Source organism: Zingiber officinale, chromosome 2B (genome assembly GCF_018446385.1).
Source record: "Zingiber officinale cultivar Zhangliang chromosome 2B, Zo_v1.1, whole genome shotgun sequence".
Classification (NCBI taxonomy): Eukaryota; Viridiplantae; Streptophyta; class Magnoliopsida; order Zingiberales; family Zingiberaceae; genus Zingiber; species Zingiber officinale.
The window spans coordinates 95,693,873-95,716,977 of NC_055989.1; positions in this window are offsets into that span (position 1 = coordinate 95,693,873).

Genomic DNA, 23,105 nt, shown 5'->3' on the forward strand with positions numbered 1-23,105 from the left:
AACTCATTCGGTTATAAAATAAATCCACAGGTCTGGATTACTTTATTAAACCGGATGTTCCAAGACTTTGAAGCTTTATTTCAGTCCATAGACTGATTGAGCTTACACACAAGATGCTCTTTGCTCTTTGCTATGAACTCTTCTGATTGCTTTATATGGATGTTTTCTTCAAGACTTCCATAAAGGAAAGCTATCTTGTTATTCACTTGCCAAATCTCATAATAGATAAAAGAATCCTGATAGACTTAAGCATGGCTACCGGTAAAAAGTTTCCTTTTTCCAACAAGCTTTGCTTTGAAAGTTTCTACCTTCCTGTCTATCCCTCTTTTCCTATTGTAGACTTATTTTTACTTAATGACTTTTACATCATTTGGTGATTCTACAAGCTCCCAGAGTTTATTAGAATACATATATTCTAATTCTGTATTCATTGCTTTTTGCAAAGATGCTGCATCTTTATCTTGGAGTGCTTCGTCATATGTCTGGGGATCAGGTTCATATTTACTTGGGATCAAGTCCGAAGATTCTCCCAAAAACATGAATCTCTCAAGTTGCCTCACAACCCTCCCACTACGACGAGGCACTGTTTGTGTATCAATTGTGATACGTGTTGTAGTTTATTGTGATATTTCATCTTGTACAGTTGGTACTAGATTAGACATATCCTTTATTATTTTCTTAAGAACAAATTTACTTATGGGCTTATGGTTCATAGTATAGTCCTTTTCTAAAATCGGACATTGGTGCCAACAATGACCTTCCGATTTTAAGGACTACAAACCTCTTTTCGTTTTTCTAGGATAACTCACAAACAAGTGAACTCATGTCCAACTTTTCAGTGTCTCTCATGTGCTAGACCACCCAAATCCGAATATGCTTCAGACTAGGCTTACGCCTATTCTGTAATTCTGTGGGAGTAGAAAGTTCTGACTTAGAAGGTACTATGTTCACTTCCATTTTTAGTGTATATGCTTAAAACGAATTTGGTAATTTTTTAAATAACTCATCATCATTCTAATTATTCCATAAGAGCCTTATACCTTCTTTCTACTACACCATTCTGTTGGGATGTACCAAGTGCAGTTAGTTGGGATTGAATCCCTACTTCTGATAAGTGACTCCTAAATTCTCCCCAGAGGTATTTGCTACTACGATCTCACCGTAGTGTCTCGATATTTTTACTTTGACATTTCTCCGCATCAGCCTCGTACTCTTTGAACTAATCAAAGCACTTAGACTTGCGGTGTATCAAGTAAATCTATCTGTGTCTCGAATAGTTGTCTATAAAATAGACAAACTATTCGAAACTACCTCTTATCTGGATAGTCATAGGACCACACAAATCAGAATGAACCAATTCCATTATATCTTTGGCTCCATATCCCTTAGACTTAAAAGCTTCTCGGTTATTTTTCCTTCCAAGTAAGACTCTCAGGTTGGAAAGATTTCCATTACCAATGAACCCAAGAGTTCATTGATTACCAATGAATCCTACTCAAGTTAATATAACCTAGTCTTAGATGCCAAAGATATAATTGGTTCATTTCCGAAGGTTGCTTTCTCTTAAAGTTAGAAGATGTGTTATTTATTGCATCGTGGGAGTTATTGGATTGTCAACCAATGTACTGGAACAGATAATTTTCCTATTTTTCTTGATAACAAGTTTGTTATCAAAATAGACAGAATATCTATTCTTTGATAGTTTAGAAACCGAAATCGAATTCTTTCTAAACTTAGTACGTAAAGACAATTTCTAATAATCCATATTTTATTCCTATCAAAGGATAAACATCTCCCACTGCAACAGCTGCTACTTTTACAGCAGTGCCCATGTGGACGGTGATTTATATAGTTGTCGGATTTTCTGGAACCCCTGCAATGAATTGCAGACATAATCAGTGGTTCATGTATCTACACACCAGGTACAGGTAGATAACACCACTAAGTATGTTTCAATAACTAATAAAATACACCATTATTGTTCTCAATTCTGAGAGGACAGTCTACCTTAATGTCCAAGTTTTCCAATCATTACAATTGGGACTACTAAGTCTATTATATAGTATAACAACTAGGGGATTGACTAACATTTGAAATCCTAAGAATCACAAAAATATTTGGTCAAGACCAACATCTCAAAATCCCCGTGAATTTTGTATGCCACGTTAGTGTGGACATATACAAATTCTAAAAGGAGATTTCATCCATTAATTTTATTATCTCGTCAACCTATGACAAATAAAATTAATAGTTGGTCTGTCTTTGATCAAATATTTGGTCAAGATTCTAAATTTAAAATAATATTAATTCTTCTAACAATACTATTTAAATTTACCAACACCTCAAAACACCGTGAATTTTGCATGCCACGTTAGTGTGGACGTATACAAAATCATCATTTGTAAGAGGAGGGTTTTACCCATTAACTATCTTGTCAACCTAACTGTATGACAAATAAAATTATCTCAAACACCGTTAATTTTGTATGTCACGTTAGTGTGGACGTATACAAAATTAATCATTTGTAAGAGGAGTTTTAACCCATTAATTTTATTATCTTGTCACCCTAGTTTTATGACAAATTAATAGTTGGTTTCCCTTTGGTCACACAAGTGATAGCAGTGACTCCGTTGGGGAGGATACTATTAAATGTGTCTAAGTGTATACCATTACTTGATACTAAGTCCATTAAATAGAATTGTGCCCCTTCAGTTGGAAAAGATCACACACATCCTAAATAACTTCCTATAACCATCCATTAAGGAAGTTTGATCTAGTGATCCGCAAACAAACTCATCCGTTGTGGAGGGAGGCACTCAGAGCCAACACGCAAGCTTGTTGCATCACTTACAAACCAGTAATGGAGACCGTGGGATTAATATACTAATCCCTCTCCCACTTAGTTATTTAAAGTGAGGAATTTTAAACTATCTTAGCATACATCACATGCATACACACACATCACAGTAAATAAAAACAATAAATATGGAAATTATTTTCCAACTATTATGGCATTTTCATCACTGTCCTCCGTGTGCTCCAACCCTAGCTGCTGCCTTCTTTAGCCACCGCCATCGGGTCAAGTCGTCGCATCCATCTTGCTTCTTATTCCGCTGCGCCTCTAGTGCTCCATAAGTACCACGCCTCACAAGAATCCGATCCGCGACAAATATAGAATTTTACATATATTGATCCTATATTCCATAAATGGAATGTACATGTATTCTAGATCGAACAAAAAAAATGTAAAATCCTAATAACTAATACAGCTCCTGCTGTATTTAATTTTACAATCATGCACACATAATTAAATGCCCTTGACATGTCCAAGGGTCCAATCACAAACAATAAAAATATGTAATAATAGTTGGAGCCCGCAACCACAAAGTTAGCACATCCTACTATTATCCTGCCTAAATTATGTATGACATGTGCATAACCTATTTGAAAACCAAACACACAGAGGCAAACCCTAGCTCTGATATCAATTGTTGGTTAGTCCTAAGAAAATCGTACCGGTTCCACTGTACAAAATTTTTTTGTACAAGTGTCGAACCTTTCCTTAAATAACCTATTGTGTTCTTTAGAAGTTAAATTAGGAATCGCAGACGGAACTTAACATCATTGATTCCAAATTTAACTTATCTGTTCTTAATGGTTTAGATTTGAATCGCAAGCGGAACATAACACTATTGATTCAAATCTACATAAGTTATTAATTCCATAAATATTAATTTCCAAAATTGGCTTCCAGGATTGCATGGCGAGGCACATGGCCTTCTTGGATATGGGAGCAACCACCACCGTCTAGGCAAAGCCTTTTAAGGAAAGTTAATATTTATTTCCTTAAATAACTCTAGGTTAACAAAAAAGAACAATCGAATCACAAATTCGAAAAAGAAGAAAACACAAAATTGAAAAAAAACTATTTTGAAAACTCTAGAATCATATGCCTCTTGTGTTTGGTATTTCCAAAAATAACTATACAAAGAAAACTAGTATGATGCGGAAAACAATTACTAGTTATACCTTTCTTTGTAAACAAAATAACCTCTTGATCTTCTACCATATTCCTCTTCTTATCTTGGACGTTGTGTGGGCAACGATCTTCCGAGATGAGAACCACCATGCTCCTTCTTCTCCAAGCTAGATTCGGCCACCAAGAATTCTCCATGAGAAGTAGAGGTCTGGCCACCACCACCAAGCTCCAAGGGATGCAAGAAACAAAACCTCCTTTCTCTCCTTCTTCTCCTAGCTTGAATCGGCCACCATCAAGAGCTCCAAGAGGGGATAAAACCGGCCACTAGAGAAGAAGAGAAGAGGAGAGGGAGAACCTCTAAGGGCCGGCCACACCAAAGAGAAAAAGAGAGGAAGAAAAGAATAGAGTTGTTCACCATGAAGGCACCTCTACCCCCTCTTTTATATTCCTTGGTCTTGGCAAATAAGGAAATTTTAATAAAAACTTCCTTAATTCTTTTACCATGAAAAGGAAAATTTATTTAATTAAAAATAATTTTCTCTTCTCCAAATTATTTGGCCGACCACTTTTCTTCCCAAAACAAGGAGAGTTTTAATTAAAACAAAAAATTAAAACTTCCTAATTTGTTTCCGGAAATTTATAAAAAATTTCTCCAATAATTTTTCCCTTCATGATTGGTTAGTAAAAAGGAAATTTTATAAATTAAAATCTTTCTTTTAAACATGTGGATAATTTCCAAAAAGGAAAGTTATCTCTAAAATTAAAATCTCTTTTCAATCTACAAATAAGGAAAGATATCAAATCTTTTCTTAATCTTTTGTAGAAACTAATAAAAGAGAATATTAAATTTTTTTAAGCTTTCTTTTAAATCATGAACATGGTTACAAAGGAAAGTTTTCTCAAAATTAAAATCTACCTTTCAATCTACAAATAAGGAAAGATTTCAAATCTTTTCTTAATCTTTTGTAGAAAGGTATAAAAGGAAAGATTTAAATTTTAAACTCTATTTTAAAACCATGATATCCACATAAGAAATAATTTTAATTAAAAATAAATTCCCTTTTAATATGGCCGGCCAATCAAGCTTGGGCTCCAAGCTATGGCCGGCCAATTAACTTGGCTCAACCTTTGGGTCTTGGCCGACCCTAGCTTGGGTTCCAAGCTAGCTTGGCCGGCCACCAAAGAGTGGGTAAGAAGGTGGGTATGTGGTGGGTATAAATCTCTATATACAAGAGGCTACGATAGGGACCGAGAGGAGGAATTGGTTTTGGTCTCCCGATGAAATTAAGCATCCCGTGTTCGCCCCGAACACATAACTTAATTTCATCAATAATAATTCATTCCACTAAAGAACTATTATTGAACTACCGCACTAATCCCAAATTACATTTTTGGGCTCCTTATTATGAGTGTGTTAGTCTCCCTGTGTTTAAGATGTCAAATGTCCACTAATCAAGTGAGTTACTGACAACTCATTTAATTAATATCTTAGTCCAAGAGTAGTACCACTCAACCTTATCATCATGTCGGACTAAGTCCACCTACAGGGTTTAACATGACAATCTTTATGAGCTCCTCTTGGGGACATTATCAACCTAGATTACTAGGACACAGTTTTCTTCTATAATCAACAACACACACTATAAGTGATATCATTTCCCAACTTATCGGGCTTATTGATTTATCGAACTAAATCTCACCCATTGATAAATTAAAGAAATAAATATCAAATATATGTGCTTGTTATTATATTAGGATTAAGAGCACACACTTCCATAATAACTGAGGTCTTTGTTCTTTTATAAAGTCAGTATAAAAAGAAACAACCTCTAATGGTCCTACTCAATACACTCTAAGTGTACTAGTGTAATTATATAGTTAAGATAAACTAATACCTAATTACATTACGACCTTCCAATGGTTTGTTCCTTTCCATCTTGGTCGTGAGCCACTGTTTATAATTTATAAAGAACCGATAACACCATCTTCTGTGTGTGACACCACACACTATGTTATCTACAATATAAATTAATTGAACATCTACATTTGGTATATATAAATGTAGACACTTGACCATTGTGATTCTTATAACTAGATAAATGTTTATACCAAAAGCTAGGCTTTTAGTATACACTCTAACAATCCTAAGGTGACCGGCCAAGCAAGCCTGGAACCCAAGCTTGGGCCAGCCAAGCAAATAGGATAAGCCAAGTTGTGTGGCCGACCCTAGCTTGAACCCAAGCTTGGTGTGGCCGGCCACATCATATTAAAAGGATTTTAATTTTTAAAAAATTTTCTTATGTGGATTCTATGGTTTTAAAAGAGAGTTTAAAATTATAAGTCTTTCCTTTTATAACTTTCTACAAAAAGATTAAGAAAAGATTTGATATCTTTCCTTATTTGTAAATTAAAAGGAAGATTTTAATTTTGAGAAAAATTTCCTTTTTTGTAACCATGTTCATGATTTAAAAGAGAGTTTTAAAATTATAAATTTTTCCTTTTATAAGTTTCTACAAAAGATTAAGAAAAGATTTGATATCTTTCCTTATTTGTAGATTGAGAGGAAGATTTTAATTTTAAAAGATAACTTTCCTTTTTGGAAATCATCCACATGTTTTAATAGAGAGATTTTAATTTATAAAATTCCTTTTATAACCAACCATGAAGGGAAAAATTATTAGAGAAATTTTATTTTAAAATTTTTTGAAACAAATTAGGAAGTTTTAATTTTGTGTTAAAACTTTCCTTGCTTGGAGCAATGAGGTGGCCGACCATGATATTTAAGAAAAGGAAATTGATTTTAATCAATTAAATTTTTCTTTCATGGCAAAGAAAATAAGGAAGATTTTATTTAATTTTTCCTTATTTGCCAAGACTAAGGAATATAAAAGAGAGGTAGGGGTGCCTTCATGAGTGACAACTCTATTCTATTTTCCTCCCTCTCTTCCTTGGCGGTGGCCGACCCTAGTCCTTGTTCTTCTCCTCTTCTCTTTTTCTTTGGTGGCCGACGACATCATCCCTTGGAGCTTTGTGGTGGTGTCCGGATCTTTCTTGGAGAAGGAGAGAAAGGAGGCTTTGTTTCTAGCATCCCTTAGAGCTTGGTGGTGTGGCCGAAATTCTTCATCTCAAGGAGAGGAGCTTGGCCAAAACTTGCAAGGAGGAAGAAGAAGGGTTTGGGTGGTTCTCATCTTAGTAGATCGTTGCCACACAACGTCCGAGATAAGAAGAGGAATATGGTAGAAGATCAAGAGGTCATTGCATACAAAGAAAGGTATAACTAGTAATTATTTTCCGCGTCATACTAGTTTTTCTTTGTATGAATTCCAAACACAAGAGGCATATAATTCTAGGTTTCGAATTTGTGATTCGAGTTTATGTTTTTTTTTTGTTTTTCGAATTTGTGATTCGATTGTTCCTTTTGGTTAAACCTAGGATTATATAAGAAAATTAAATATTAGATTTCATTGAAAGGCTTTGTCTAGGAAGTGGTGGTTGCTCCCATATCCAAGAAGGTCTAGTGCCTCGCCATGTTTAACCTGGAAGTCAATTTCTGAAATTAATATTTAATTGAATTTATAACATAGGTGGATTTGGATTAATAATGTTAAGCATCGTTTACGATCCAAGTCTAAACCATTAAGAAAAAATAAGTTAAATTTGGAATCAATAATGTTAAGTTCCGTTTATGATTCCAAATTTAATTTCTAAAGAACACAATAGGTTATTCCAAATTTAATTTTTGTACAGTGGAACCGATACGATCTTCCTATGACTAACCAACAATTGATATCAGAGCTAGGGTTTGCCTCTGTGTGTTTGGTTTTCAGTTTAATTATGCATATGTCATACATAATTTAGGCAGGATAATAGTAGGATATGCTAACTCTATGGTTGCAGGCTCCAACTATTATGACTTATGGTTATTGTGTGTGATTGGACCCTTGGACATGTCAAGGGCATATTATTGTGTGTGCATGATTGTATTTAACATTACAGTAGGAGCTGTATAAGCCCTAGGATTTTACATTTATGTTCGATCTAGACATGATGTATATTCCCTTATGGAATATAGGATCGATATATGTAAAAATTTTATTTTTGTCGTGGATCGTATCCTTGCGAGGCGTGGTGCTATTTGAGGACCAGAGGCGCAGCGGAAAAGGAAGCTCGATGGACCCGACGACATGAACCCTAGGGCAGGTAGCGCGCGAAGGACAGTGATGGAAAAGACCATAATAGTTGGAAAATTAATTTCCATATTTATTGCTTTTATTTACTGTTATGTGTGTGATGTATGTTTGCTAGGTTAAAATTTCTCACATTAAATAACTAAGTAGGAGAGGGATTAAGTATATTAATTTCACGGTCTCCATTACTGTTTATAAGTGATGCAACAAGCTTGCGTGTTGGCTCTGAGTGCCTCCCTCCACAACGGATGAGTTTGTTTGCGGATCACTAGATCAAACTTCCTTTATGGATGGTTATAGGAAATTATTTAGGATGTGTGTGATCTTCTCCAACTGAAGGGGCACAATTCTATTTAATAGACTTAGTATCAAGTAATGGTATACACTTAGACACATTTAATAGTATCCTCCCCAACGGAGTCACTGCTATTATTTGTGTGACTAAAGGGATACCAACTATTAATTTTATTTGTCATAAAGTTAGGATGACAAGATAATAAAATTAATGGGTAAAACCTCCTCTTACAAATGTTGAATTTGTATATGTCCACACTAACGTGGCATGCAATATTCCCGGTGTTTAGAGGTGTTGGTAAATTTAAATAGTATTGTTTGAGGAATCAATATTATTTTAAATTTAGAGTCTTGACTAAAGTTTATTTTGTGATTCTTAGGACGACTTTCAACCCACTGGCCATTATACTGAAAGAGAACAAACTTACTGGTCCAAACTACATAGATTGGAAAAGAAACCTGGATATTGTCCTAACTGCTGAAAGCTATAAGTTTGTACTGACAGAGGTCTGCCCTGATGCACCTAATAGTGATTCTAGTGAAGAGGAGATTGAGTATCATAAGAAATTTGTAAAGGTAGAAGAGATGGCGTGGTGTTATATTTTGGCTTCGATGTCAAATGTATTGCAACATCAGCATCGAGACTTACCAACGGCTTATGATATAATAAACAATCTCAAAGAACTCTTCAGACACCAGAGTCGGACTGCTAGGCAAGAGGCAATCAGAAAATTAATGACAGCCACCATGTCAGAGGGGACACCCGTAAGGGATCATATCCTCAAGATGATGGCTTATCTGAATGAAATACAGATCATTGGAGGTGAAATCGATGGGGAAACCCAGGTCGATATTATTCTCCAAACGCTACCCAGAAGTTTTGAGCAGTTCCGCCTGAACTATAACATGACCAAAAGGGAGTATATGTTGGCGGAACTTCTAACAGAACTACAGGCAGCAGAAGGTATATTTCGTCACAGTTTTCAGATTCACTATGCTGAAAATGGTTCTACTTCTAAGTCGAAAGACAAGAAGAAGAAGAAACAAGCTGTCTCAGCAAAGAAGGTGAATAAACCTCTAAGTACAAGACCAAAAGCTGGAATGAAGAAGCCGAAGGGCAAGTGCTTCATCTGCAAGCAGTCAGGATATTGGAAGGCGGACTGTCCTTGTAGGAAAGAGAACAATAAAGTTATATCTTATTCTCTAGTAGTTGAAACATGTTTAGCGGTGTTATCTACCAGCACCTGGTGTGTAGATACGGGAGCCACTGATCATGTCTGCAACTCTTTGCAGGGGTTCCAGGAAACCCGACGATTATTTGAATGAGAAATAACAGTCTACATGGGCAATGCTACTAAGGTGACGGTTGTTGTAGTGGGAGACGTCTACTTATCTTTTGATAGAAATAAAAGTTTGATTTTAAGAAATTATCTTTATGTACCTAGTTTCAGAAAGAATTTAATTTCAGTTTCTAAACTGTATTTGGATGGATATTCTGTTTCTTTTAATAACAATGTGGTTATAAAGAGAAATAGGGTTATTATCTGTTCTGGTGCATTAGTTGACAATTTATATACCTTAAATCTAATTTCTCCCACAAAAACAACAAATGGAAATTAATAACACATCTTCTAATTCCAATAAGAGAAAGGAACCTTCGGAGATGAACCAAATATATCTTTGGCATTTAAGCCTTAGTCATATTAACTTAAGTAGGATTCAAAGACTTATAGCCGATGGACTCTTGGGTTCATTAGTGTTGGAAAATTTTCCAACATATGAATTCTGCTTGGAAGGTAAAATGACCAAGAGACCTTTTAAGGTCAAGGGGTATAGAGCCAAAGATGTGTTAGAACTAGTTCATTCTGATTTATGTGGTCCTATGTCTATCCAGGCAAGAGGTAGTTATGAATATTTTGTCTCTTTCATAGACGATTATTCAATATACGGATATATTTACTTAATGCGCTGCAAGTCTGAATGCTTTGATAAATTCAAAGAATTATAGGGCTGATGTGGAGAAACGTCTTGGTAAAAGTATCAAGACACTACGGTCTGACCGTGGTGGCGAATACCTCTTTGGAGAGTTTATGAATCACTTATCAGAAGTCGGGATCCAATCCCAATTGTCTGCACCTGGTACACCCCAACAGAATGGTGTGGCAGAAAGAAGGAATAGGACTCTTATGGAAATGGTTAGATCGATGATGAGTTATTCAGAATTACCAAATTCATTTTAGGGATATGCTTTGGAAACAACAATGTACATTCTGAATATGGTACCTTCTAAAATAGTTCCTTCTACTTCCATGGAATTATAGAATGGACGTAAGCCTAGTCTGAGTCATATCCGGATATAGGGTAGTCCAGCACATGTGCTGAAAGGGGATACTGACAAGTTGGAATCACATACAGAAGTTTGTCTGCTTGTGGGATATCTTAAGGGAACGAAATGTGGTTTGTTTTATAATAATCCTAAAAATCAGAAGATCATTGTTAGCACCAATGCTCGATTTATAGAAGAAGATTATGTAATGAACTATAAGCCCATAAGTGAAATTGTTCTAGAAGAAATTAGAGAGGACGCGTCTACTTTAGTACCAACAGTACAAGATGAAGTACCATAAGAAACTGCAACACGTATCACAAATGATGCATAGTTACAGACAGTGTCTCATCGTAGTGGGAGGGTTGTAAATCAACCTAAGAGATTCATATTTTTGGGAGAGTCTCTGGACTTAATCTCGGGTAAACATGAACCTGATCCCCAGACATATGACAAAGCACTCCAAGATAAAGATGCAGTATCTTGGCAAATGGCGATGAATTCTGAAATAGAATCTATGCATTCTAATAAGGTCTGGGAGCTTGTAGAACCATCAAATGGTGTAAAAGCCGTTGGATGAAAGTGGATCTACAAAAATAAAAAGAGGGACAGACGGGAAGATAGAAACCTTCAAAGCAAGGCTTGTTGCGAAAGGGTATACTCAGAAAGAGGGAATCGATTATGAGGAAACTTTTTCGCCGATAGCTATGCTTAAGTCTATTCGGATACTCTTATCCATTGCCGCTTATATGGATTATGAGGTTTGGCAAATGGATGTCAAGACAACCTTCCTTAACAGAAGTCTTGAAGAAAACATCCATATGAAGCAACTAGAGGGGTTCATTGAAAAAGGCAAAGAGCATCTAGTGTGCAAGCTCAATCGGTCCATTTATGGACTAAAGCAAGCTTCAAGATCTTGGAACATCCGGTTTAACAAAGGAATCCAGTCATATGGATTTATTCAGTGTCCGGATGAGTCTTGTGTATACAAGAAGTGTAACGAAAACGTGGTGGTATTTCTTGTACTATATGTAGATGACATTTTGTTAATTGGCAACAATGTTAAGGTGTTATCAGACGTAAGGGTATGGTTGTCCAAACAATTCGATATAAAGGACTTAGGAGAATGTGCACACATTCTTGGGATCAAAGTCATAAGGGATCGCAAGAAAAGGATGTTGTGTCTATCTCAAGCTTCATATATAGATACAATTCTTGCTCGTTTTAGCATGCAAAACTCCAAGAAAGGTTTCTTACCTTTTAGGCATGGAGTAACTTTATCTAAAAAGATGTCTCCGAAGACATCAAAAAAGATAGAGGACATGAAGGTAGTTCCTTATGCTTCGGCTGTGGGAAGCCTAATGTATGCAATGCTATGCACGAGACCGGATATCTGTTTTATCGTGGGCATGGTTAGCAGATATCAAAGCAACCCTAGACAAGGACATTGGACTGCTGTAAAGCATATATTGAAGTACCTGAGAATGACTAGAGATTATATGCTAGTTTACCAAGCAGATGATATGCTCCCTGTGAGTTACACGGATTCAGATTTCCAATCAGATAGGGACAATAGTAAGTCTACATCAGGCTATGTGTTTACTTTAGGAGGTGGAGCCATTGCATGGAGGATGTTAAGCAGAAATACGTTTCAGACTCAACCATGGAAGCTGAGTATGTGGCAGCCTCTGAGGCAGCCAAAGAAGCTGTTTGGCTTAGGAACTTCCTAATGGACTTAGATGTGATTCCTGGTTTGCCTAAAATCATCACAATTTATTGTGATAATAGCGGTGCAGTTGCAAACTCGAAGGAACCATGAGCCCATAAGGCAAGTAAATATATAGAGCGCAAGTACTATCTGATATGAGACATCGTCAAGTGAGGAGAAGTTGTTATCGCCAAGATTGCATCAGCAAATAACCTGGCAGATCCTTTTACTAAGGCCCTTAAGGCAAGAGCTTTTGATGGGCATGTTGAAGGGTTGAGAATCAGATGTATGGCAGGATATATGGCAACATAGTCTTTTAGTATAAGTGGGAGATTGTTAGAGTGTATACTAAAAGCCTAGCTTTTGTAAACATTTGTTTTGAAATAAAGAATCACATTGGTCAAAATGTCTACATTTATATGCTAAATATAGTTGTTCAATTAATTTATATTGTACATAACATGGTGTGTGGTGTCACACACAGAAGGCTATGTTATTGGTTCTTTATAAATTATAAACAGTAGCTCACGACTGAGATGGAAAGGAACAAACCATTGGAATAGTCGTAATGTAATTAGGTATTGGTTTATCTTGACTAATAAATTACACTAGTACACTCTAAGTGTATTGAGCAGGATCATTTAAGGTAAGTTCTTTTTATACTGACTTAATAAAAGAATAAGACCTTAGTTATTATGGAAGTGTGTGCTCTTAATCCTAATATAATAACAAGCACATATATTTAGTATTTATTTATTTAATTTATCAAAGGGTGAGATTTAGCTCGATAAATTAAAAGGCCCGATAAGTTGGAAAATGATATTACTTATAGTGTGTGTTGTTGATTATAGAAGGAAACTTTGTCCTAGTTGTTGGATCGAGACGCGCTAGAGGGGGGGGTGAATAGCGCTCGTGACTTTCACAATTCATTTTTGGAAATCGTTCGAGTAAATGTAGCGAAAAAGAGTAACATACACACAAGACAAGACTCCAAGATTTACTTGGTTCGGAGCCTAGGGTGACTCCTACTCCAAGGCCCGCGATCGTTGATCGGTTTCGGTGGGCAACAACTATAATATCGCAAATCTTTTACAAACAAATCAGTACAAGTATTAAACTTTAAAAGATTATACCGACAAATACAAAGATGAACGAAGTGGTCATAGATTGTCGGAGTAGCAGAGTCTAGTCGAGGTTTTCAGAGCAGCGTACAGGATCACAAGTTCTTCTGTTCGAGTTCGTTGATTCCCGACTGCTTCTCGAGGCTCCTTTTTATAGGCTCTGTGATGCTGATCTAGATCCCCAAGTCTCGGGATCAGGATTGACTCAAGGCGGATCGGTCGACCGATCATGCGATCTCCTCCTATCCGATCAGCCCGATCCGCTCACTCCGCTTCGATCTGGTCAAGTCTCATCCGGAGTTTGGTCAACCGATAAACAGGTTCGGTCGACCGATAAGCTGCTCTGACTCAGTCCAGCCGGCCTGATCCAGTCGACGCCCAACCTTGGTTCGGTCGACCGATCCCAAGGTCCGGTCGACCGATCCCCTTGTCGAGCTGGTCCAATCTCTGGAAATCTGTTCTACTGGCTTGGGGGTTCAGTCAACTGATCCCAAGGTTCGGTCGACCAATCTCGGTCAGTCCTAACCCTGCATAAAAATATTAGTTTCCTGCAAAATAGAGTTAGAACACAAACGATAATATATAGAAATAAATTTGACAGTCTCCAGATTGTCCGGTTCTGACTTCGGATTTCCTCTCGAAAATCCAAGGTCGAACCGACGCCTACTGTTCCCTCTTCCGGGGAACGCATCCTCACCTACTCCACTCAGGAGACTTTACCTTTGCTCAGCGTCCGGTCCGATGCTTCCGGTCTTCATGCTGAACATCCGGTCCATGACCCGTCCAGACTTCTACCCGGTTAGCGACACCAGGATTTCAACCTAGGGTTACCGCCCCTAGGATTTTTGCCTGAAACTTTGACCCGCTAAGACTTTCCGCATAGGGTTACCACCCCCTATGACCTAGGGTTACCACCCCCTATGACCTAGGGTTACCACCCCCTAGGTTTTTTCACCTACCTAACCGCAGTTAGGACTTTCTTGAAACACTCAATCAGACATATCAGATAACAAATAAACTTTACTTTGAATCCTTTGTCATTATCAAAACTTGGGCTCGATCATCGGATGCTTTCCGCACCAACAATCTCCCCATTTTTGATTATGACAACCGAAATTCAAAGTTAAGCAAAAATGCAATAAAGATCAACATACATAAGCACAAGCATAATTAAGACATGAGCACACACAAAGCTCCCCCTTAATAGAAGCTCTCCCTTAGCAAAAATTTTCTTCTTTTTATTTTGAATTTTCTTTAATTTCCTTTGAATTTGAATTTGAATTTCCTTATACTCTCCCCCTTTGCCATATATCAAAAATGAATATGAGATAAATATGAGTATAGAAGTAAACACTTATCTTTTTAAATTAATTTTTTTTTAAAAAAAAATCTAAGTGTTTCTTTTAAAATGACTTAGCTAGTTTTGTGATATCAAAACACTTAGTTAAATTTTTAAGAGCTCTTTGAAAAAAATACTTAGTTAAAATGATTTTCAAATAATTTTTAAAGAATTTTTAAAGTGATTTTTCAAATAATTTTTAAAGAATTTTTAAAAAGATTTTTCAAATAATTTTTAAAGAATTTTTAAAATGATTTTCAAATAACTTTTAAAGAATTTTTAAAATGATTTTCCAAATAATTTTTAAAATGATTTTTCAAATAATTTTTAGAATAAAGGTTGATTGGGTTTAGTTGATTTTAATTAAATTTGATTAAATTTTGAACAATTTTGACTTATTTGAACCTAGATCCATTTCACCCGATTCTAAATTATCAATCAGGTAATCTTAAGTAATTTTGTGAGATGATTATCTTTAATTTAGGTTATTTCTAAAGATTAATTTGTTGGTTGCTACTCGGAAAACCTAATGGTTCCACTGTATAAAAATTTTGTACAAAGGTCTGAACATTTTCCTAGCTACCATGTGTTCTTTTAAATTAAACTTGGATCGCCTGCGAAACTTAACACGTTTGATCCAAAGTTTAATATATTTGTTCTTTTAGGTTTAGACTTGGATCTCCTGCGAAACTTAACACGTTCGATCCAAATCACCTAGGTTATTAATTTCATTAAATATTAGTTTCCAAAATTGGCTTCCAGGACTGCATGGCGAGGCACATGACCTTCTTGGATATGGGAACAACCACCACCGCCTAGACAAAGCCTTTTAAGGAAAGTTAATATTTAATTTCCTTAAATAACTTTAGGTCAACCAAAAAGAACAATCAAATCACAAGGAAAAGAAAAACAAAGAAAAACACAAATTCGAAAACTATTTCGAAATACTAGAATCGCAGCATCTTGTATTTGGTATTATTTCCAAAAATAACTAGTATGATGCGGAAAGGAAAAAATACTAGTTATACCTTTTAGAAAGACCTCTTGATCTTCTACTGTATTCCTCTTCTAACCTCGGACGTTATGTGGGCAACGATCTTCCAAGATGAGGACCACCTAGCACCTTCTTCTTCTTCCTTCAAGTTTCGGCCAAGCACCAAAATCCAAGGATGAAGAACTTTTTCCACCAACTAAGCTCCAAGGGATGCAAGCTTTCTCTCCTTCTTCTTCTTCTTCTCCAAGTAGTATCTGTAAAATACCGGAAATAGACGAATATTAATAAGGGAATTTTCCGGAATTTTTGGACATTTTTCGAGAATTTTTCGGAGCTCGTACGGACGAGTTGACGGGGATAAAAACGGGGTCCGGAAAAGCCTGTTTAGGCTACCCCATTTAATTGAGGAAATGTTTATATATTTAATTCCTTTTCTTTTTCCTTATTTATATTTTTTTTCCCTCGTTACTGTGCCGAGCCCTAATCCGTTCCTTTCGTCTTCTCTCGCGCCCGACGCCGGCGGTTTCTTCTTCCCGAACGGCGGCAGCTGATTCCTTGCCGGAGCCCTAGCACAGCCGCCCGACCGCCTGCCCTAGCCACCCAACACCGCCGATGCCCTTTTCTCGATTCCTCCTCTGGTCCGACGAGCCATCGCCGAACACCCTCGCTCTCGGCCTCTTTTCTGCCCATTGACGCCGGCCATCTCCTCACTTCTTCTCTGTCTCGGTGCCCTAGCCGCCGGCGACAACCCCGATCATCTTCCTCTCTGCCCACTGACGCCGGCCGTTCGTCCTCAGCAAAGCAGCGCCACACACCGCTGAGAGCCGACTCTCCTCTGTGCCCTAGGTTCTTTGCCGGCACGGTTTTGCTCGGGTATGTGCCCGATTTCTTTTTGCTCTGTACTGTTTTAAGGTATTTTAGGTTGGAGGACAGCAGTGTGTTGTTTGTTCTTGTTACCTTTCGTTGACACCTTTGATTTTGGGGTAGATCGTGAAGTCACAGATTGTATGAAGCTTCCGGCTGTGTGGAAGTTGCTGCCATCGCCAACCTAGGGTTTCCGACGACAAGATTTGGGTGGATTTCTAGCAGCTACTAAATTTCAGCGGCTGCCCTACCTGGCTGAGGATCGACGGGAGAAGTTTTGTGTGAATTGTTAGCTGATCATAGAGGAATTCTGTCATTGTTGATTTCTGCAGCAGCAACTCCTAGTTCCGGTCATTATCGCCCCAAGGTAAGTGTCTCCGGTAGTGACTCAATAGTCGGGTATACGGATTTGGGTGAGCCTTGATGTTATTTCATTTCTATAAAGGATGATAATAGTGATGTGGATTACGGTCTTACCCTAATTTAGTGTCAGAGCTTTTTATTTAGCTATTTATTTTGGATTTAGCTGAATAAAATATACGCATTAATTGGTACAGGATTTTGACGCGAGACGAGCATCTCGGTTATCGGATTGGACTTTCTATTATCGGAGGCGGGTACTTTTGACTTATTGTCTTTGATATGCTTAGTAATTAAATTAACAAGATGCATTAATTGTGTTTCTTACTTGTTTCGGTTAATCACTGCCCAATACATGCTACCTATTGATTGATTGTTTGTTTACATCTTGTATGGATATGTACCTGATTCCACATGCTCATGGGTAGTGATATAACCATATTTTACCATGTCAGGACCTAGGTTTGATACCTTATATGATCAGATACCTTGATATGATTCATTCGCTTTGGTGCACATTATGATATGTCCAGAGATTGGTTTAGTATATTACCATGTTTAGTGACATGCACCATTCGCATGATTGCATGCTGAGTGATTGATTGCTCCTTTATTGTCGAGCACTTTGCCAGTTTTCATCACTGTTCGGTGTCCATATTGTGCTGTCAAAGTGGTATGACGCCGCTTGACTCTTCCTGCTCCGCTGATCCGCCTCGGGTAGTGTGACGCAGTGTAGCACGTTAGAGATTCCTCCCCGCCATAGTGTACGTGAGATGAGAGCATTGTGCTCCCCATTTATGATTTGGGGTAGGAGTATCGATGTACTCGACAAGATCCCGTCCCACTCGATCACCATCGGGAGTAGTGTTGTGAGTGCACGGTTGTCACACATACCCACTCGGTCCCACTTGTTGTTGAGTCGACCGCGCGGGGTGACCATGACATTGACATCATATGCATGATGCATTTATTGTTTGTGATTGTGTTTGTTGCACTTATATGCTGCACATTGCTTGGATACCTTGTTTGACATGCATACAGGTCTTCTATACCTTTCGGACAGTTTGTCCTTATACCGGGTCCTGATTAGTACAGATTCTCTCCTGTCTTCTTCGGTTTGCATTTACCTTTATCTTTATCAGGAGACTGTACGCATGATTAGTGCTAGGTGTTATTTCTTTACTTTGCATATCAATTGTACCTGCTGAGTGTTGGACTCACCCCGCCTCCATTGTTGTTATTTTCAGGTTGATGCTGTCAGGAGGGAGTTCCAGTCGCTGGTCCCCACAGCACGTAGTGCTACTCCTCTGCTGGTTTTTGAGTTGTTGTTTTATTTTAGCTTTTCGCTATCAGACTTTGTTTTAGTTATGTTTTGGATTATTCTGCTTATGGATATTGTATGGATTTTATTATTGCGATGGATTTGGATTTGGATTTTATTCTACTACATGCCTGCCTGGAGGGCAGAAGAGGTGAGTTCGTCGGATTTGAGCTTTACGAGTGTAGTGGATTTGGGATTTCGAGTGTAGTTGAGTAGTGTGGTTTTTGAGTCAGAGTATTACTACTTTGTTAGATTATATATAACTGCGTGGTGATGTTTTATTTTGTTGTTGTTATTCCAACCGTCTGTGGCTGAGGTATTTGTGAGATGTAGAAAGTTTCGATTGTCCACGACAGGGAGATCTTTAAATTTTCTCGACAGGGACCTCCGGGCGTGACAATTTAGTGGTATCGAGCACAGTTTTATGATCTTTTCGTATTTTGGATTTTCGGATTTATCTGATACCAATTTATTTGGTATCGAGCGGTTGATACCGCTTTTGGTGTTATGGAGATTTATCGGATCAGGTTGTTGGTATTCGATATTTGTTAGCTGTTTGTGAGTCAAACCGGCATTATCGGATTTTCGATATGGTTATGTTTCGATTTCCGTTTGGATTTATATGGATTTCGCGATTTTCTCGTTCAAATTTTGAGGTCAAGTTGGGAACTGGACAACCTCCAGACGGGAAATAGGTATGTTGTTATTTTATGTTTGTTATATTGGTATTGATATCGTAATTTAATTTAATGATATGAGACGATCTACTCAGATTCCGCGAGACGTGGTGCCGGACGACCACGTGGGAGGACCACGGATCTCCGGATATGCCGAGATACCCACCGTAAGTGAGCCCGCCACCGTGATGCACTCAGATGCGGGAGCATCGGGCTCTCAAATCCCGATAGCTCCTGTAGAGATACCTACTTTGGCCACACCGACGGTATCCACGCCTACCCTGTTTACAATACCATCAGGGGTACCATTGGTGTACCCGACATCTGTTCCAGCGCAGCCTACGACGTATTCAGTGCCACCACCACCTGGACCTACAGTGTACCCGACACCAGTGGCACCTGTGCCCCCAGTGCCTATAGTAGCAGCAGCTCCACCATATCCGGTACCTTTTTCTACCGTACCTCCAGTTGCCACCACTTTTGTTCCCCAGGCAGTACCACCGACGGCTTATGCTCCGATATACAAAGAAGACCGGAGTTCCTCCTCCGTTTATTCCGCCACACAGTGTCGGCTCCAGCCTGGTCCCACACCATCGATATTGTCACGAGCTAGGATTCCAAAGACCGGCCGAGTCGATGAAGACTCGCTTCACTATTTTCCACGGAGATCTCGATCCGAGTATGGCTCTGTGATAGAGACTATGGAGCGACTTTCTTCTATATGGCTTGCTCCGAGTGGGAGAAAGAAGAGTCGGGCTACCATTTACGGGATGAAGCTAATGCCCGGTGGGTTACTCGGCGTTCTATTATTGGTGAGCGCAACGCCACATGGACCAGTTCAGAGAGGCTTTTGAGAGCCGTTTTTTCCACCGCCCTATCGATGGCTCACGACAGATTTTATGAGTCCGAGGCGAATAATCGCCGATGACCGAGTATATCTTGAATTCCTCCGGTTGTACAGCTTTGTCCGAGTTAGTCATGGAGGACGTAACTCGCATGATGCAGTTTATACAGGGATTGGATGGTTATCTGCATGTACAGCTTGCCGGATTAGGGATTACATCTTACTCTGATGCATTGAATCGAGCTTTGATGATAGAGTTAGCTCGGCAGACAGCATATCCGGACAGGAAAAGAAAGCATACGGGTCAGACATCAGGGCAGGTCCAGCAGACACAGGCGACAGGACAGCATCAGAGTAGTCGCAGACGATCAGGTCAGAGTTCTTCTGGGGTTTCTCGTAGGCCTCAGAAGTCAGGACAGTCTTCCTCAGGACGTTTCCGGTCTCCTCGGCAAGATCGGAAACAGTCCACCAGCGATATACAGTGTTTCCGATGTGGTTCCAGAGACCACATCACTTCAGCCTGCACTCTGGAACAGTCAGTTTGCTTTTATTGCAAACTGCCTGGGCACCAGAGCCGAGATTGTCAGCTGAAGGCTCAGCACACGGCTTCCGGAGGGTCAGAGCAGAGGGACAATCTAGTCGATCGGTCTCGACGAGGAGGGCGAGATTCACACCTCACGGCAGGGAGCAGCTCCTCCGCAGCAAGATTTGGCATGCTTGGACAGAGTACTCGTGCTTCAGAGCACCCCGTAGTTTTGCTCCGTGACCTTATTATCCGACCTGTAAGACTCGGTCCCCACCGACAAGACGCCACCATCCTCTCGCCTTATCCGCACATAGTCCAAGAAATGGCGAGCCGAAGGCCTGTTACCACCTCCTCCTCCGCCAGAGACTGGTCGTGTTCATGCGATTACCAGAGAGGATGCTCAGCGGGCCGACAGATCCGTTTTCCGCGGTACGATTTCTATTTATGCATTTACTGCTGATATTTTGATTGATACTGGTAGTTCGCATTCTTTTATATCCCGTACCTTTATGCGGGAGATTGGTAGATTACCTACTGTTAGGTTGCGGCGATTGACTGTCTCCCTACCGTCCGGTGATACTTTAGACATCACCCAGGAGATCAGAGGTTGCCCGTTAGACTTTGGCAACATGATACTTACGGTAGATCTTCTAGTATTGGAGATGGTCGAGTTTGATGTCATAGTTGGCATGGATTGGCTGTCAATATATCATGCTACCGTTGATTGCCAGACGAGGGTGGTCACCTTCCAGCCTCTGAATCAACCCTCGTGGAGTTTCACTGGCATCAGAGACGACGACATCTCGATTATTTCGGCGATTCAGGCGCAGAAGCTGCTGTCTCACGGTTGTCATGGTTTTCTGTTATCGTTGATCAGTACTGAGGACAGTAGTAGTTCGCAGCTCTCAGATGTTCCTGTAGTCCGAGAGTACCCAGATGTATTTCCAGAGGAGCTGCCAGGTTTGCCTCCCAGAAGGCCAGTGGAGTTCGCTATTGAGCTGATTCCGGGAACCGCGCCGACATCGAAAGCTCCGTATCGTATGGCACCAAAAGAGTTGAACGAGCTGAAGGTTCAACTCCAGGAGCTTTTAGACAGAGGATTCATTCGCCCTAGTGTTTCACCATGGGGTTCTCCAGTTCTATTTGTCAAGAAGAAAGACGGCACCATGAGGTTATGTATTGACTACAGGCAGTTGAATGCAGTGACCGTCAGAAATAAATATCCATTACCACGGATTGAGGATTTGTTTGATCAGCTCAGAGGTACATCAGTGTATTCTAAGATTGATCTGCGATCCGGATATCATCAGCTGAGGGTTTCTCGCGTATTGCTATGCCGCTGACACGTCTTACCAGGAAAGGCGTGAAGTTCATGTGGACAGAGGATTGCGAGACCAGCTTTCAGGAGCTGAAGCGGAGATTAGTGTCGGCTCTAGTTTTGGTTTTACCTTCTGGAGATGATGGATTTGTACTTTACACCGATGCATCTCTTCAGGGTTTGGGCGCTGTTCTGATGCAGCACGGCAGAGTTGTCTCTTATGCTTCTCGTCAGCTGAAGGAGCATGAGAAGAACTACCCAGTTCATGACTTGGAGTTAGCTGCCATCATCTTTGCTCTGAAGCTTTGGCGTCATCATTTATACGGTGTCACATTTGAGATTCTCACTGATCATAAGAGTCTCAAATATATTTTCACTCAGAAGGAGCTTAATCTTCGACAGAGGAGATGGATGGAGTTCCTGAAGGACTACGATTGTACCATTAGCTACCACCCGGGGAAAGCTAATGTGGTTGCCGATGCACTCAGCAGGAAGTCCAGAGGGACTTTGGCTTGCCACCGGATTTCAGTCACGGACTTGATTCAGAGTTTCTCGGAGTTAGATCTTGAGGAGCAGGGACCGACAGAGCAGGGTATTCTTGTTACCATGGTTGCTCAGTCGTCGATCAGGACGAGGATCCGAGAGGCACAGGCCAGTGATCAGCATTTGCAGTTTATTAGCAGTCAGATAGCTTCCGGGCAGCAGACCGAGTTTATACGAGACGAGGAGGGTATTATATTCTTCCGAGGCAGATTATGCGTACCTCAGTCTCATCCGGTCTTACAGGAGCTATTACAGGAGGCACACCGTTCTCGATTTGCGATCCATCCAGGCGGAACCCGTATGTATCGAGACTTGAGGCGTTCCTATTGGTGGAACGGCATGAAGAAAGACATCGCGGATTTCGTAGCTAGGTGTCTTGTTTGTCAGCAGGTGAAGGCTGAGCACCAGAGACCTGCAGGGTTACTTCAGCGGATTCCTATTCCTGAGTGGAAGTGGGATCACATTACTATGGACTTTGTGGTAGGGTTGCCGAGGACACGACGAGGCCATGACGCGATTTGGGTAATCGTTGATCGATTAACCAAATCCGCGCACTTTTTAGCGATTCGGAGGACTGATCCCCTGGATCGATTAGCGATTTGTATTGTCGAGAGATAGACTACATGGTGTTCCGTTGAGTATCATTTCGGATAGAGATCCACGGTTTACGCCTCTTCGGCGTAGTCTCAGCAGCCTTGGGCACA